Source organism: Lepidochelys olivacea (assembly GCF_965140295.1).
Source record: "Lepidochelys olivacea isolate rLepOli2 genome assembly, chromosome: 25".
Classification (NCBI taxonomy): Eukaryota; Metazoa; Chordata; order Testudines; family Cheloniidae; genus Lepidochelys; species Lepidochelys olivacea.
The window spans coordinates 6,216,320-6,231,612 of NC_140435.1; the positions used below are offsets into that span (position 1 = coordinate 6,216,320).

Consider the following 15,293-nt stretch of genomic DNA (forward strand, 5'->3'; position numbering starts at 1 on the left):
CTATTAATTATTTACTCAGCTGTACTGTACATAGATACCCACCCCCGAGCAGGCGCCTCACTCAGGATGTGTGTGTGGGGGGGGGGAGAGAGAGCGTGACACACACACACACACACACATATACGCTGTAGACACAGAATATTTGGTGTTTTGCAGGTCAGCCAGCTAGAGCACTCGTGCAGTGCTGGACACAAGTAATTCGTCCAGGATTGCATGAAAAATATGGATTTACTTTGTAGAGTAAATTAAATCTGCCTAGTTGTATTTAAGTTAATGTGAAAGACATGATTGCAGTCAGTATGGCTTTTATTTAATAAAAATCAAAAGGTACAGGATGGGGTTGTTTACATCACTGCTCTTCAGAGGGGTACAGCTTACGCTGTCTGGCCTAGGCAGGCTCCATCTGTTACTCATGGAGAATTGGCAGGGACGGCTTCCATTGTCATCCGCTGTGTAACGAGAAACAATCATGGGTGAAACAAGCAATGTAATTAAGCAGGACTGCAGTAAATTGTGAAATGCACCCCCACTTGATGGAGAATGTGAGGGAGCTGCTCCAGGAACCTGTTGGGGAGCTTTCCACATTAGCTTTGGAATCCATCAGCGCTGACTTGTTTTATTCTGCTAACTATACACAGAAACAAACCCCATCATCATAGACGGGATGCCAGGGGAGCCTTTCCCTAGACCTCGGGGCAGGTGCAATGCCAGCCCCACCTGCCCATAAAGCTATTAGAGCCAAAACCTGTGAAGGTCACATCATTTGCCAATAATACATTGTGAGTTGAAATTAATATCAACCGACCAACAGCTATGATCCTATGTAGCATCTGTCACCCTACAACACCTCACAAATCACATGCAGGATTCACTTCCCCTACTGAAATGCCACTGTCTCTGACATGAAATATGGCAGTTGTTTCACAGTGCTCAGGAACATCACGCAGAAGTTTAGAACCGGAAGTGAAGAAGGGTAATGTATTAAATTGACAGCAGAATGTGCCTACCAAAACCAGAACTTGGCCAGGGCTCTGGGTTCAATGACCCGGCTCTCACACAAAGTGCTCTCAGATCTTTAATGATGATGAATAAGGAGGGCTTCCATCGCATTCAAAAGATGGCATGGCCAGCAAGAGTGAGGCCTCTAACCTCATGCTGGGGTACTGCACGACTCACTAGGCAGAGTGCCGCATTCTAACCCTAAGCAGTACTTCCGGCACCGCCTGCCGTAGATTTTCCTTGCTGGTCTCCCAGCCAAGTCCTTACCCAGCCCACCCTTGCTCATCTTGTGAGATCTGACCAGATTAGTCCAATAAAAGAGTGCTGTTAACTCCTCGGTAATCTGCCCATAGGAGAAGAGTTCAAAAATTCCTGGTGATCTGATCATTAGCAAACAAACCTCTACAGGCTCCCCTGGGTTTGATTTCTGGGCCCTCTTTGGCTTCAGAATATTCAGAATGACTCTATATTGCATGCAAAGTCAGTGAGGTGTGTGAGAATTGTGAACTAAAGCCTGCATGTTTGGACACACAACACAGCCAATGGGCAGCTGGGTGACATTTTGCACACACACAAGCATGGAACATGACCATGGATTTCAGTCCTGCACAGCTCTATTTTCCACCAACTCTCTGGATCAGCTTCTAAAACGATGTCAATGGTGCAGTAATTCAATTCTGAGCGCTCTCCTTTGTGGGCCTGGGTTCTACAGCCCCAGACGCTCCTTACACTTTAAGATGTTCTGGGTGTAGCACTCGGGGCAAAATGGGATTCCTCTGACTTTATTTTAGGAGCATTTCTCTTAACCAGCGAACTGAGCCATGGCTGAACCGCACCTATTCACTTTTGGGTGTGTTAAAATAGCAGCAGATTGGTCTAAGAGGAAATGTGGGGCTTCTGGTACAAATGGCAGCAAAGCCAGAGCTTGGGCACGCTCTTGCCATGGATCTGAGTGTAGAATCATAGAATATCAGGGTTGGAAGGGACCTCAGGAGGTCATCTAGTCCAACCCCCTGCTCAAAGCAGGACCAATCCCCAATTTTTGCCCCAGATCCCTAAACAGCCCCCTCAAGGATTGAGCTCACAACCCTGGGTTTAGCAGGCCAATGCCCAAACCACTGAGCTCTCCCTGTACCTGTGTAGGTACAACGCACTATCAGACATCTGAGATTTGGAAGCTGGGCATTTTAAATCCCATCTTTTAAAGTGCCTGTGGCATTACCTCTCAAGAAGAAGATTTTCCTTGCACGATGGGATTTAAAATGCCCAGCTTCCAAATCTCAGATGTCTGATCGTGCGTTGTGCCTTTGGAAATGTGCCCCCGAGAGGTTGGTGCTGGTATGTGGGAAGGAGACCAAGAGACTGTGGGATCAGAATGAATGTACAGATTAATGAGTGGAGAGGTAGATGAACAAGTAAGTGACTGTGAGCAGGGTACGAAGTCAGACTCTTACCTAGAGCTGGTGGGAAATTGGAAGACCCTTCCCATAGAAAAGACTGCTATTTTGACCTTGATTTCATCCACAGGCGCCAGTTTCCTTTGGATCCTGGGGGTACTCAACCCCCTGCTCTGCCCCAGACCCTGCCCCCACCTGACCCCTTCCCCCAAGTCCCTACCCCCACCCTGCCTCTTCCTGCCCAGTTCCTGCCCTCCCCCAAGTGTGCCCTGTCCCCACTCGTCCCCGTCCCCCACAGCACCTCCTGTACATGGCAGAACAGCTGATCCATGGCAGGCAGGAGGCCCTGGGAGGGAGGGGGAGGTGTTGATCAGTGGGGAGGGGGAAGGCACCGCACCCACAGATTCAGAGCCTATGGTTTCATCTCCATTTGTGATGAAAAACTGAAATATTTCACAGAATGGAAAATTACAACAACAAGAATCAGTACTGTCCTGGTGCTAAAGGCCAGAAGGAAGCACCAGACCATCTGACCACCTGCAGATCACAGGCCACCAGCCCCACCCAGCCCCCATGCACCGAACCCGACAACCGACATGAGACCACGGTATTACGGCTCACAGGAGACTAAACCTCTCCGTGCCACAGGCAGAGAACAGGACCGGGCCAAGGGGCCCCAGTGCCCGAGGCCCCGGAATGGCAGGGAAATGAGTAAGTGAGAGGTACCCAGAGAACCCTGGCAAGTTACCCGCACCCCCACACTGCAGAGGAAGGTGAAACTCCCCCCAAGGTCACTGTCAGCCTGACCTGGAACAGAATTCCTCCCTGACCCACGCTGGGCGATGAGTTAGCCCTGGACATGGGAGCAAGGGCCAGCCAGCTGCACACTTGAGCGAGAGCTCACGGCCCTGTCCTTGTCCCTCCAGTGACCCATCCTTGAGGCTTTAAAGGAGAGAGAGAAAGAAAAAGAGAATACACTGGGCGGGAAAGCCCCATCCTGACCCCTGCTGGCAGCGGGTTGAAACCTGGAAGCATGAGATTTTAGGAAAATCAGCGATGTTGGGATGTTTTGTTTAGGCTCACAGTATTACCAACTGCAAAAGTTCAAAAAACACAAGTCAGACCCTAAAAATCATGAGCTGGGCCCCAAAATCTTGAGATTTTTAAACCAGAAATGTTATTTTGGTCTTTTTGATCCCCACCATCCAACCCCAGTGCAGGGTCAACAGAACGGCGGGGGGGGCGGGGCAGAGGCCCATGGCCCTCCCACCTTTTTGTCGGCCATAAGGGTGAGCAACAGCAGGGAGCAGTTGGAGAGGAGTGAGTGAGGGACAGGTTTCTGGGGGGAAGAGATGGTGCGGGGGGAAGGGGCGGTGCAAGGGCAGGGCTCAGGGAGAAGGCGTGGTGCAAGGGTGGGGCTATGGGGAGAAGGGGTGGTGCGAGGATGAGACCTCGGGAAGAAGGGGCGGTGCGAGGGTGGGGGTCAAGAAGAAGGGGCAGTGCGAGGGCGGGGCTCAGGGAGAAGGGGCGGTGTGAGGGCGGGGCTATGGGGAGAAGGGGTGGTGCGAGGGTGGGGCTATGGGGAGAAGGGCAGTGAGAGGGCGGGGCTCAGGGAGAAGGGGTGGTACAGGGGTGGGGCTTTGGGGGCGGAGCAATGCAGGGGTCAGGGCTACAGTTCGAGCTCTGGTGGCTCCCCGACTTTTAGGAAGCTTCCGCCCCCTCCTGCCCCAGTGTGTATGTGACAATGACTTGTTGCCAGTTCTCCCAAATGTGCTGAGTAAGATCATGCAGGAAGCTCTTGCCGGATCCAACTGAGATCAAATTACACAGATTTGTATAAAATGTTCCCTGACCGTGTGGCTCTGTTGGAGCAGTCAAGCTAGGGTTGCCCACTTTCTGATTGCAGAAATCGAACACCCTTGCCCTGTCCCCTGCCCTGCCCCTTCTCTGAGGCCTCACCCCCTGCTCACTCCATCCCCCCTCCCTCCGTCGCTCATTCTCGTCCGCCCTCGCTCATTTTCACCAGACTGGGCAGGGGGTTGGGGTGTGGGAGGGGGTGAGGGCTCTGCGAGGGAGTTTGGGTGCAGGAGGGGGCTCGGGTTGGGGTGCAGGCAGCGATTACCTCTGGCAGCTCCTGGAAGCGGTCAGCATGTCCCTGAGGCCCATAGGCGGACGCGCAGCCAGGAAGCTCTATGTGCTGCGTCCGGCCGCAGCACCGCCCCTGCAGCTGACTGAAGCTGCCAGGGTCCCTTTTCGACAAGGTGTTCCAGTCAAAAAACAGACACCTGGCAACCCTAAGTCAAGCAGTCCAGCAAAGCAACAAGGGGCAGAGCAATTTATCTTGGGATCATCCCAAACTGCACAGCTAGGGTTGCCAATTTTGGTTGGACACATTCCCGGAGATTTCATCACATGACATAATTTTTAATGAAAGATTCATCTTTAATTCCTGGAGACTCCATGACAATCCTGGAGGGTTGGCACCCCTATGCACAACTCCTCTGAAAATGGGAGTTGTTATAACCAGAGGTGAGTAACCCTGGATTCTGGTTAGGCAATAAAACCACTTTGTCTGTTCTTAGACGCCTCACAGTCTCTTTGCCATCCCCCTTCTCCTGCAAGCACATTCCCAAACAACAAGAATGGTGGTTACGCAGAATCAGCTCAAGCCCCCACGCAGTAACATGGGAAAATTCCACACCACCCCGGGAGCCTCTGAGAGGCAATCCTTCCCCACTCGCAAGCACAGAGTTTGAGTGTAGAAAAGAAACTTTTAATGAAAGGAGGGAAGCCACCCAACATTAATTAGGGAAAATGCTGCAAGCGGGATTCATAATCATAACACTGTGAGCAGGACGCTCACCCCAGAGTGCGTGGGGCAGAGCCTTCCACCTTGGGTATCTGAGTCCTAAAACCAACAGTTCCTTTCCTGTGCCCCCTCTGCTCCCTCACCGTACCCCACTCACAGTCATTGTCCTTGGTCAGTGAGGACCCAGGGTTCAGAGGCGCATCTGTGTGAGTTCCCCTCCCACCTGGGGAAGAAGGTACCTTGCTTGCTCCACCATCTGAGCACTTGCTCTGGCTGGCCGTCCCACCAGCCACGGTTCCTCTCCACTCACCACGCTGCCAGCCGCTCGTTCCTCTCTGCTGGCCGCCTCGCCAGCCACAGTTCCTCTCCACTAGCTGCTCTGCCAGCTGCTCATTCCACGCCACTCCCCACCTCACCAGCCGCAGTTCCACTCGCTGGTCACCTTCTGCCACCTACTTCTCTGCTCTGACCTCTGCAGGTCAGTCTCTTGAGGTTCACCCAGCTCTTCGTGATTGTCAGCTCTGAGACTGGGCAGAGACACTGTCCCACAAGCACTTACAGTAACAAAAGGCTCCTAATGGAGACCATTTAGCTCTATCTTTGCACAGCGGGGAGGAACAGGTTAAACCAGACTGGGGACTCTAAGGGCATGTCTACACTTACCTCCGGAGCGATCGATCCAGCAGAGGTCAATTTATCGCCTTTAGTGAAGACGTGATAAATCGACCCCCGAGCGCTCTTCTGACTCCACCGGAGCGAGAGGTGCAGGTGGAGTCAATGCGGGGGCGTCAGCTGTCAGCCTACCACAGTGAAGACACCGCAGTAAGTAGATCTAAGTATGTCGACTTCAGCGACGATAGTCACGTAGCTGAAGTTACGTAACTTAGATCAATAGCCCCACCCAAGTGTAGACCAGGCCTGTCCACACCTCTTAGCTGGGACACCTGTTCCCACCCCTCTTTGCTTTCACAGGGGTCTGGCATTTGAGCCCGTGGCTTAACGAGGCCCTTTCAGCACAATTCTGCTCCCCTTTAGTCATACAATAAAGACAACAACATTGATAACAACATTTTACTACCTCTACATTCAGCACTAACGTGATTTGTAACCCAACACCAGCCAAAGCTGATCACTTGGAGCCACACAGTTCCTGTCTGCTGGGCACCTATGCGGGGTAGATTTGTTCATGTACATCGAGTTTGCTCCTGAAGTCTCTCCCCCATCCCCAACTAGCTGACAGACTCTGCTTACGTCTGTGCCATTAATAGCAAGGATGGAAGGGGCCCTCTCTGTAACCTGCTTCCTGAGTGCTACTGAACTTCACACCGAGTACAGCACAGAAGACAGATCAGTCTGAGATACCTACTGCAGGGTGAATGCTGCAATGCTGCAGGAAGATTGTATTTCTCTCATGACAGAAAAAACTTTTTGGGTGGTTTCAGTTTAGTGGAAAGTTTGCCTGCATTAACTTTCCCCTGAATACGTGAGCTAGCAGCTCAGGGCTTGGTCCCTCCATTTGAATGAAATATCACCCTCCTAAAATTCTCCCTTTGCATGAGACAGTGGAAGAGTCTTGGAAAACATCCCCACACACAACCCTCTGCCCCTCCCCTAGCAGCCATAGGTTGGAATGGAGCTCCGGTTCTCAGCACTCTGCAGCCTACTGTTTCCTGGGAAGCAGCTCACTGGCCCATCCCAGCCCCTGCCTTGCAATTCCTTTTATTTGTGAACATTTAGAATCACAGAAGATTAAGGTTGGACAAGACCTTAGGAGTGATCTAGTCCACCCCCCTGCTCAAAGCTGGACCAACCCCAACTAAATCATCCCAGCCAGGACTTTGTCAAGCCGGGCCTTAAAAACCTCTAAGGAAGGAGATTCCACCACCTCCCTAGGGAACCCATTCCAGGGCTTCACCACCCTCCTAGTGAAATAGTGTTTCCTAATATCCAACCTAGACCTCCCCCACTGCAACTTGAGACCATTACTCCTCGTTCTGTCATCTGCCATCAGTGAGAACAGCTGAGCTCCATCCTCTACGGAACCCCCCTTCAGGTAGTTGAAGGCTTCTATCAAATCCCCCCTCATTCTTCTCTTCTGCAGACTAAATAACCCCAGTTCCCTCAGCCTCTCCTCGTAAGTCATGTGCCCCAGCCCCCTGATCATTTTCATTGCCCTTCGCTGGACTCTCTCCAATTTGTCCACATCCTTTCCGTAGTGGGGGGACCAAAACTGGACACATTACTCCAGGTGTGGCCTCACTAGTGCCGAGTAGAGGGGAGTAATTACTTCCCTCGATCTGCTGGCAATGCTCCTACTAATACAGCCCAATATGCCGTTGGTCTTCTTGGCAACAAGGGCACACTGGTGACTCATATCCAGCTTCTCGTCCACTGTAATCCCCAGGTCCTTTTCTGCAGAACTGCTTAGCCAGTCGGTCCCCTGCCTGTAGCGGTGCATGGGATTCTTCCTTCCTTAGGTGGGACTGATACTAGCCATGCAGGAGCGGGGGGGGGGGGGGGGACGATCGCTAATCCACTACAAGGGAGTTTTGGGTTGTACTGCGTTAATTCCTACCGCACTCTTGGCACAGTACTGCTCCTTCACTCCTGTAGGGTGTGTCTACACTTCAAACACTACAGCAGCACCGTAGTGCTTCCGTGCCAACCCTACCTACAGCTAAAGGGGGGGTGGGGGCTTTCCCACCAGCGCAGTAGGTGAGCCACTTCCCCGCAGGCTGGTAGCTGGGGCGACAGAAGAATACTGCTCTTGACCTAGCACTGTCTGCACCAGGAGTTAGTTTTGCAGAGCTACGTCTCTGAGGTGTGGATTTTTACACGCCTGAGAGACGCAGCTATGCTGCTGTAAGTTCCCCGTGCAGACCAGCCCTGAGTTTCTGTGTGGGGTCTGTAAGCCCCATCACAATCTCCACAACAAAAACATCCTTTTTGAGATTTGCATGTCCTGTAGGTGGCATGGTTAAAAGGAATTTCCTCAAAACCTCTTTGTTGAACCTGTTCGTTCCAGAGACCAGTGGGCTGCATTTCTGCATTAAACCAGAGCCGTTAAGCAGCACGCAGTGCCACAGACACTAAATGGGGGATCTCAAGCCTTGCAGGAAATGCCATTTCTTTGGAAAATACTATGAAGGGTCCTTTGCAGATAAAGCTAAATATGGTTTAAACACAGAACTTAAAGGAGTTCTTTCAAAACACAGCCAGAGCTGGAAATCATGAGAGTGATGTCATATGCCAAGGGAGGTGTGGGTGGAGGGGGAAGATGACATCACTTCCTGTCTGATCTTCTAACACCACAGTAAATGAAAAAGAGATTGATCTGAAGCATGTCTCTTGCTGTCAGGACTTACGGAAATGTGCTGTCTGGAGCTCCCAAGGGACAAAGTTATGCAGAACAGCTGCATTCCTGACATAAGACATTTATTATGGCATCATTTTAAGGGGCAATGAACATGAGGAATCTGAGGGAAAATGTCTAGGTGGTTTTGGCTTAGCTGGAAGCCTGCAGAATTGTTGGCAGGGCCAGGTAGGGGGAAGCAGATGAGCTGACAACAGCTCTCTGTAACAAGGAGACACTGTGCCATAGTGTGACAGTCCGTTCCAGACCAAAACAATGTTCAGCACTTTAAAAAGGCAGAAATGCCAAAGCTAACGTTGCACATAAAACCTTAACTCTGCCCCCTTGTGTGCAATAGAATGATGTGAATAACTGATTGTTCAGTTCACTTGCACAGCTAAAAAACCAAAAATAAAAAAAACACCACCACAAAACCCAAAAAGTCATTTAGACCCAAACCAAAACCGTTTTTCAGAATTATGAGCGAATCAAAAAAGTTGGAATTTTTTTTAGCTGAATTTTGAGCATTTTTAACTTTTTTTTTTAATAGACACAAAAGAGCGGGGAGGGATAGCTCAGTGATTTGAGCATTGGACTGCTAAACCCAGGGTTGTGAGTTCAACCTTTGAGGCGGTCATTTAGGGATCTGGGCCAAAAACTGGGGATTGGTCCTGCTTTGAGCAGGGGGTTGGACTAGATGATCTCCTGAGGTCCCTTCCAACCCTGAGATTCTATGAAATGAAGGGCTGGAGTCACAAAGGAAGAGGTGCCCCTAGAGCACTCACTAGGGATGGAGGAGACCCAGGTTTCAATGGTGTCACTGGACTGGAACTCAGTTTTGCCTGGTCCTAAGGAAATGGTCCTTAACCACCAGGCTGTAGGCTATCCTGGAGAGAGAGAGAGAGAGAGAGCGTTAGTTTTAATCAGCACTAACCCAGTACTGTGTTTAAACTGAGCTGTTCAGGTAATTCCAGTTTTAGTAGCAAAGTGTTGTATAGTGATCTCTTACATTGCTTCACACTGACTCAGACATTCTAGGCTTCAGAGGGATGTTTGTGGTTGTTGAGTGTGGGTTGAGTTGTGCTGGAAAACTTGTCTTGATTTGTGTGGATGGCGAATGAGGGGGTATGCTGCCATGAGGGCCTAGGAGTATTTGGGATTATAGTGTATGCTGGTTGTGATGTTGTGTGGGTAGTTGTGTTGATTTGTTTGTGATCTGTGTTACTTTGCATGGGTGGTCATTGAGGTGTGCTGCTGTGAGGGGCTACATGCATTGTGTGTACACCTTCAAAAGACAAGCCTGGGAGCTTAAATTCATAACTAAGCATCAAGGACTGAACAGAGACACTGGATTTGTGACTTATTACAACAATCTGTAACCCACTAGCTCCCCTTTTTGTCCTATGACTACAGGGGTGTTAATGGGCCACTTCACCTGGAAAGGTCCCTTAGAATATGTGGTTTCAGAGTAGCAGCCGTGTTAGTCTGTATTCGCAAAAAGAACAGGAGGACTTGTGGCACCTTAGAGACTAACCCATTTATCTGAGCATGAGCTTTCGTGAGCTACAGCTCCCTTCGTCGTATTCATCATAGCAGATCATCATTCATCATAGAATATGTGCTAACTCCTCAAGCTAAACTGTCTGTTCCACCTTGTATTTAGCTGGGACTCTCTGAGCACCTTTCCCAGACCTGAAGAAGAGCTCTGGGGAGCTCGAATGCTTTTCTCTCTCCCCAGCAGAAGTTGGCCCAATAACAGGTATTACCTCCCCCGCTTTGTCGTCACAGCCATACTGTGTAAGCAGGGTCTGGATGAATGCTTCCCTGACAGCTAGCTGGGAGGGGAAGAGACTATGGGTGTGTTTATGTGAACACAGTTTGCTCCTGCTGTTTACATATTCATCAGATACTGCTTTGGCTGGTGTTGGGTACAAATGACCTTTGTACTGGCTGCAGGGGTAGTGAAATATACTGCCCCGCCCCGCCTCCACTCTACCCCTTCCCCCAGCTCCCACCCCGCCTCTCTCCAGCTTCCGACCCCTCCGCTGAGTGACTCTGGCTGCGGGGAAGGGTGGGGGCAGAGCAGAGGAGGATGGGCTGGGGCCAGGTTGCTCAATACTGCCGGTGCCAGGGCCCCCGCTGACCTCTCAGGCCACCCTGGACCTTGCGTCCCCCTGAAGCCTCCCAAAGCGCAGTAAGCCCAAACATTGGTGGAGCCGGGTCCACGTTCCTAAATATTGGTGAAGCATGGGCACCATGGTCCCATATGACTTGCCACCTATGGCTTGAATGTCAGAGCCCTGTGAAGGTGAGAGGCGGGTGGGCAGGCAGGCAGCTGCACATCCTTAAGGGTCTCCCCTAGACTGGTTTAACCTGTTCCTCCCCATTGTTCAAAAAATAGAGCTAAATAGGCTTCATTAGGAGCCTCTTCTGTTATTTTAATTGCTCAGTCAGAGCTGAAACCAGTTGTGGCAGGACTGTGTTTCCTGCACAGAGCTAAAATCACTCAGGGCTTGGCTACACTTGCGAGTTACAGCACATTAAAGCAGCCCCGGGTGCCCTAGCTCACTCCCCGTCCACACTGGCAAGCCACGCAGAGCGCTCTGACTCCCCAGCTAGAGCGCTCCTGGTAGTCCATCGCGGCGAATGGAATGACGTTTTGTGCACGCCTGCTGGAGCACCGCGGCACCAGTGTGCACGCCCTGGTCCTATAGTGCGCTCTGATCGGCCTCCAGACGTGTCCCACAATGCCTGTTCTAGCCACGCTGGTCATCACTTTGAACTCTACTGCCCTGCCCTCAGGTGACCAACCGTCAGACCCGCCCTTTAAATTCTCTGGGGATTTTGAAATTCCCCTTCCTGTTTGCTCAGCCAGGCGTGGAGTGCTCCCAGCGCATCTTCCCAGGTGACCATGCCTCCACGGGCCAGATGAGCCCCAGTATGGAACGATGGCGAGGTGCTGGACCTCATCAGTGTTTGCGGGGAGGAAGCTGTCCAGTCCCAGCTGCGCTCCAGCCATAGGAATTACAATACCTTCGGGGAGATATCAAGGGCCACCCTGGAAAGGGGCCAGGATTGCAGTGCAGGGTTAAAGTAACGGAGCTGCGGAATGCCTACCGCAAAGCCCGCAAGGCAAACCGCCGCTCCGGTGGTGCCCCTGCGACCTGCCATTTCTACACTACTTGGGGGCGACCCCACCTCCACGCCGAGTACCACCATGGACACTTCAGAGCCCAGTTCAACAAGGCAGGGGGAGGAGGAGGAAAGTAGGACTGAGGGTGCTGAGGAGGACGGGGACAGCCCGGCATCCCTAGATGCATGCAGCTAGGAAGAGGGTAGCCAGTCGCGGCGACCGGTGCTTGGGGAAGGGCAAACACCAGAGGAGGTTCCCAGTAAGCGGCTTTTGTTTAGGGAAGGAAGTTATTCGGTGCAGGCTCTTGGGGCGAGGAGGGTTAGGCTGCATGCATGCCTAGATGTGGAATAGGGCTTTGATGTGCTCTCTCACATCACGGTAATCGGCCTCAGTGATCTCTTCAAAGGTCTCAGCCAGAACTTGGGCAATGCACTTGCTCAGGTTTTTTGGGAGAGCCACTGTTGTTCTCGTCCCAGTCAGGCTAACTTGTCCGCGCCACTTTGCCGTGAGGGGCGGGGGGGACCGTTGCTGCACACAGGCAAGCTGCATATGGGCCAGGGCGGAAGCCGCATTATAATAGAAAACCCTCCCTTGCTTCCCAGGTCACCCTCAGCAGCGAGATCTCTTCCAGGACGAACTCCTGTGGAAAATGTGGGGACAGTGTTCAGTATAGGGGCCCCGTGCTGCTGTTGGCTCTCCCCAAGGCACAGAAACCCAGAGAGCATTACAGCTGTGAAGCAATCAGTCCCCCTTGACCCTGTGCTTACTCACCATTTTGGAGCTCCCGTGGGTTATGTGCACTCGCTTTGGGACAGGCAAATTATGCTATTGTGTAGACTGTGCTTGCCCTTAAGTACGGGGGAATCATTGCTCTGTCTGGTGTGAATGATGCTGCCTCTGTTAAGCGTTGCATTTTGTCTTTACAGACGCAACCTTGAGATCTCAGCCGTCCGTGTTATCACCGGCCAACAGACTCCAGAGAATTAGGAAGAGGCCATGTAGAAGCAAAGAAGACATGCTACATGAAGTCATGCAGCAGTCCCTTAACGAGAATCTAAAAGCTCAGGAGTGGAGGGAGAGTGAAAGGAGGATCCGCCAGCAGAAGGAGGCGCTGTGGCAGCAAAGCACAGCTCGGCGGATAAGCATCACGGAGCACCAAGCAGACTTGATCCAGGCGCTCGTAGCCATGCAGGCAGAGCACTACTGCACCCCCTCACCCCACCCCGCAGCCCTTGTCCCAAAATTCTTTCTCTTGTGCCCCCATGTCACCTCCAACCCACTTTCCCCAACATCCAGGTTCTTACTGCCACCAGCTGCCTCCCACACCTGTAGCTTCACCACCCAGCCCTGAAAACTTACGACTCTTACCCACTGCACTCAACCCCCATCACCGTGCAGTATAGCCATCCTGAAGTGCAGCACTCATTGACAGCACTCCAGACAAGAAGGCTGAGTACGATAACAAGACATACGCAAATCTGTGATTGTACCGTTCCCCACCCCCTTGCCCTTTGTGTTTCCCAAGCAGCTGTGTTTCTTTTCAATAAATGAATTTTCTTTTCAATAAATGGATTTTTTGGCTTTGAAAACATTCTTTATTATTGCATAATGTAAAAGATACCTTAGCCCAGGAAAGCAACAGGCACTGCAAGTCACTGTATCATACGTAGCAAACACAGATTCCTACTAACCGTGGAACTACTGCACTTCACTCCCATGCAGGGCACCAGACATTACTGGTGGCTTTCAGACTCAGATTGCTCCCTCAAGGCATCCCTAATCCTTGCAGCCCTGCGCTGGGCCTCTCTAATAGCCCTGCTCTCTGGCTGTTCATATTCAGCCTCCAGGTGTTGAACCTCCAAGTTCCATGCCTGAGTGAATTGTTCACCTTTCCCTTCACAAATGTTATGGAAGGTACAGCACACGGATATAACCGTGGGGATGTTGTCATTGGCCAGGTCCAGCTTCCCATACAGAGAGCATCAGTGGCCCTTTAAATGGCCAAAAGCACACTCCACAGTCATTCTGCACCAGCTCAGCCTGTTGTTGAACCACTCCTTGCTGCTGTCAAGGCTCCCTGTGTAGGGTTTCTTGAGCCACGGCATTAAAGGGTAAGTGGGATCTCCAAGGATCACAATGGGCATTTCGACTTCCCCTACGGTGATCTTCTGGTCTGGGAGAAAAGTCCCGGCTTGCAGCTTCCTGAACAGGCCAGTGTTCCGAAAGATGCGTGCGTCATGCACCTTTCTGGGCCAGCCTCCGTTAATGTCAATGAAACACCCACAGTGATCCACAAGCGCCTGGAGAACCATAGAGAAATACCCCTTCCGATTAATGTACTCAGAGGCTAGGCGGGCTGGTGCCAGAATTGGAATATGAGTGCCATCTATCACCCTCTGCAGTTAGGGAAACCCATTTGTGCAAAGCCAGCCACAATGTCATGCATGTTACTCAGAGTCATGGTCCTTCTGAATAGGATGCAATTAATGGCCCTACAAACTTGCATCAACACGATTCCAACAGTTGACTTCCCCACTCCAAACTGGTTAGCGACCGATCGGCAGCTGTCTGGAGTTGCCAGCTTCCAGACTGCAATAGCCACCCACTTCTCCACCATCAAGGCAGCTCTCAATCTCATGTCCTTGTGCCGCAGGGTGGGCACACAGTCCCATAAAAGTGGCTTTTCTCATCCAAAAGTTCTGCAGCCACAGCTCATCATCCCAGACTTGCATGACAATGTGATCCCACCACTCATTGTTTGTGTCCCAAGCCCAAAAGCAGCGTTCCACGGTGGTGAGCATGCCCGTGAATGCCGCAAGCAATCTCATGTCGTATGCTTTACTCGAGTCGATATCATCGCCGGAGTTCTCACTGTCAGTTTGGATCTTAAGGAGTAACTTGACTGCCAAACAAGACGTGTTGGTGAGACTTGTAAGCATACTCCTCAGCAGTTCGGGCTCCATTCCCGCAGACCAAAAGGGAAGACAGAGCGTGCAGTACAGAAAACGTTGAAGGATGGTGCCAAATGTGGATGGAATCACAGGGATTGCTGGGATGCAAAGCAATGCATCACGGGGCATTTGGACAGGACCCAGAATGCCCCGCCCCCTTCCCACAAGCCACAGTGCCAGAACGGGAAGAGGGGCTCTGTGGGATAGCTGCCCATAATGCACTGCTCCCAGTGCCGCGGCAAGTGCCGCAAATGTGGCCACACCAGTGCGCTTGCAGCTGACAGTGTGGACAGACTGCTGCGCTTTCCCTACTGCGCTGTACAAAGGCTGGTTTAACTCAGAGCGCTCTACATCCGTTAAGTGTAGCCATGCCCTAAGAGACTGGCAGGAGCTTGGCCAGTGGAGCAAGCATGGTGGCGTTTACCCTCCTGCTCGTGGCGGGAGGAGAATTCACGCAGACGTACCTATGCACTCAGGGTTTGTTCTGACCAAGCACAGCAACTGTGCGTGGGGTGTTGCGGGGGGCACACTACAAGAACTTGAGCGTTGGATTCAAGAACTTGAAGCAAAGGACGCTGCCCAGCGTACTCTGGGGAGCGTGTCTTGCTCATGCTTTTATGTTTCTGAATACCACGTGTGCTGTTTTCTCAGA

The 15,293-nt window shown here is 51.6% G+C and overlaps 1 long non-coding RNA gene across 2 annotated transcripts in view; it reads right to left on the reverse strand.

The window, feature by feature from the left end:
- Positions 1-299: 299 nt before the first annotated feature.
- LOC311513096 overlaps positions 300-15,293 on the reverse strand; it is a 42,182-nt gene continuing 27,188 nt past the window's right edge. The window contains exons 3-4 of one of the 2 annotated variants that reach the window (XR_014709652.1): positions 9,343-9,444; positions 300-449 (exon numbers count right to left, since the gene is read on the reverse strand). This is a non-coding gene — a long non-coding RNA (uncharacterized lncRNA). The remainder of the gene's footprint in view (positions 450-9,342; positions 9,445-15,293) is intronic. The other variant, XR_014709651.1, reaches the window with a different exon arrangement.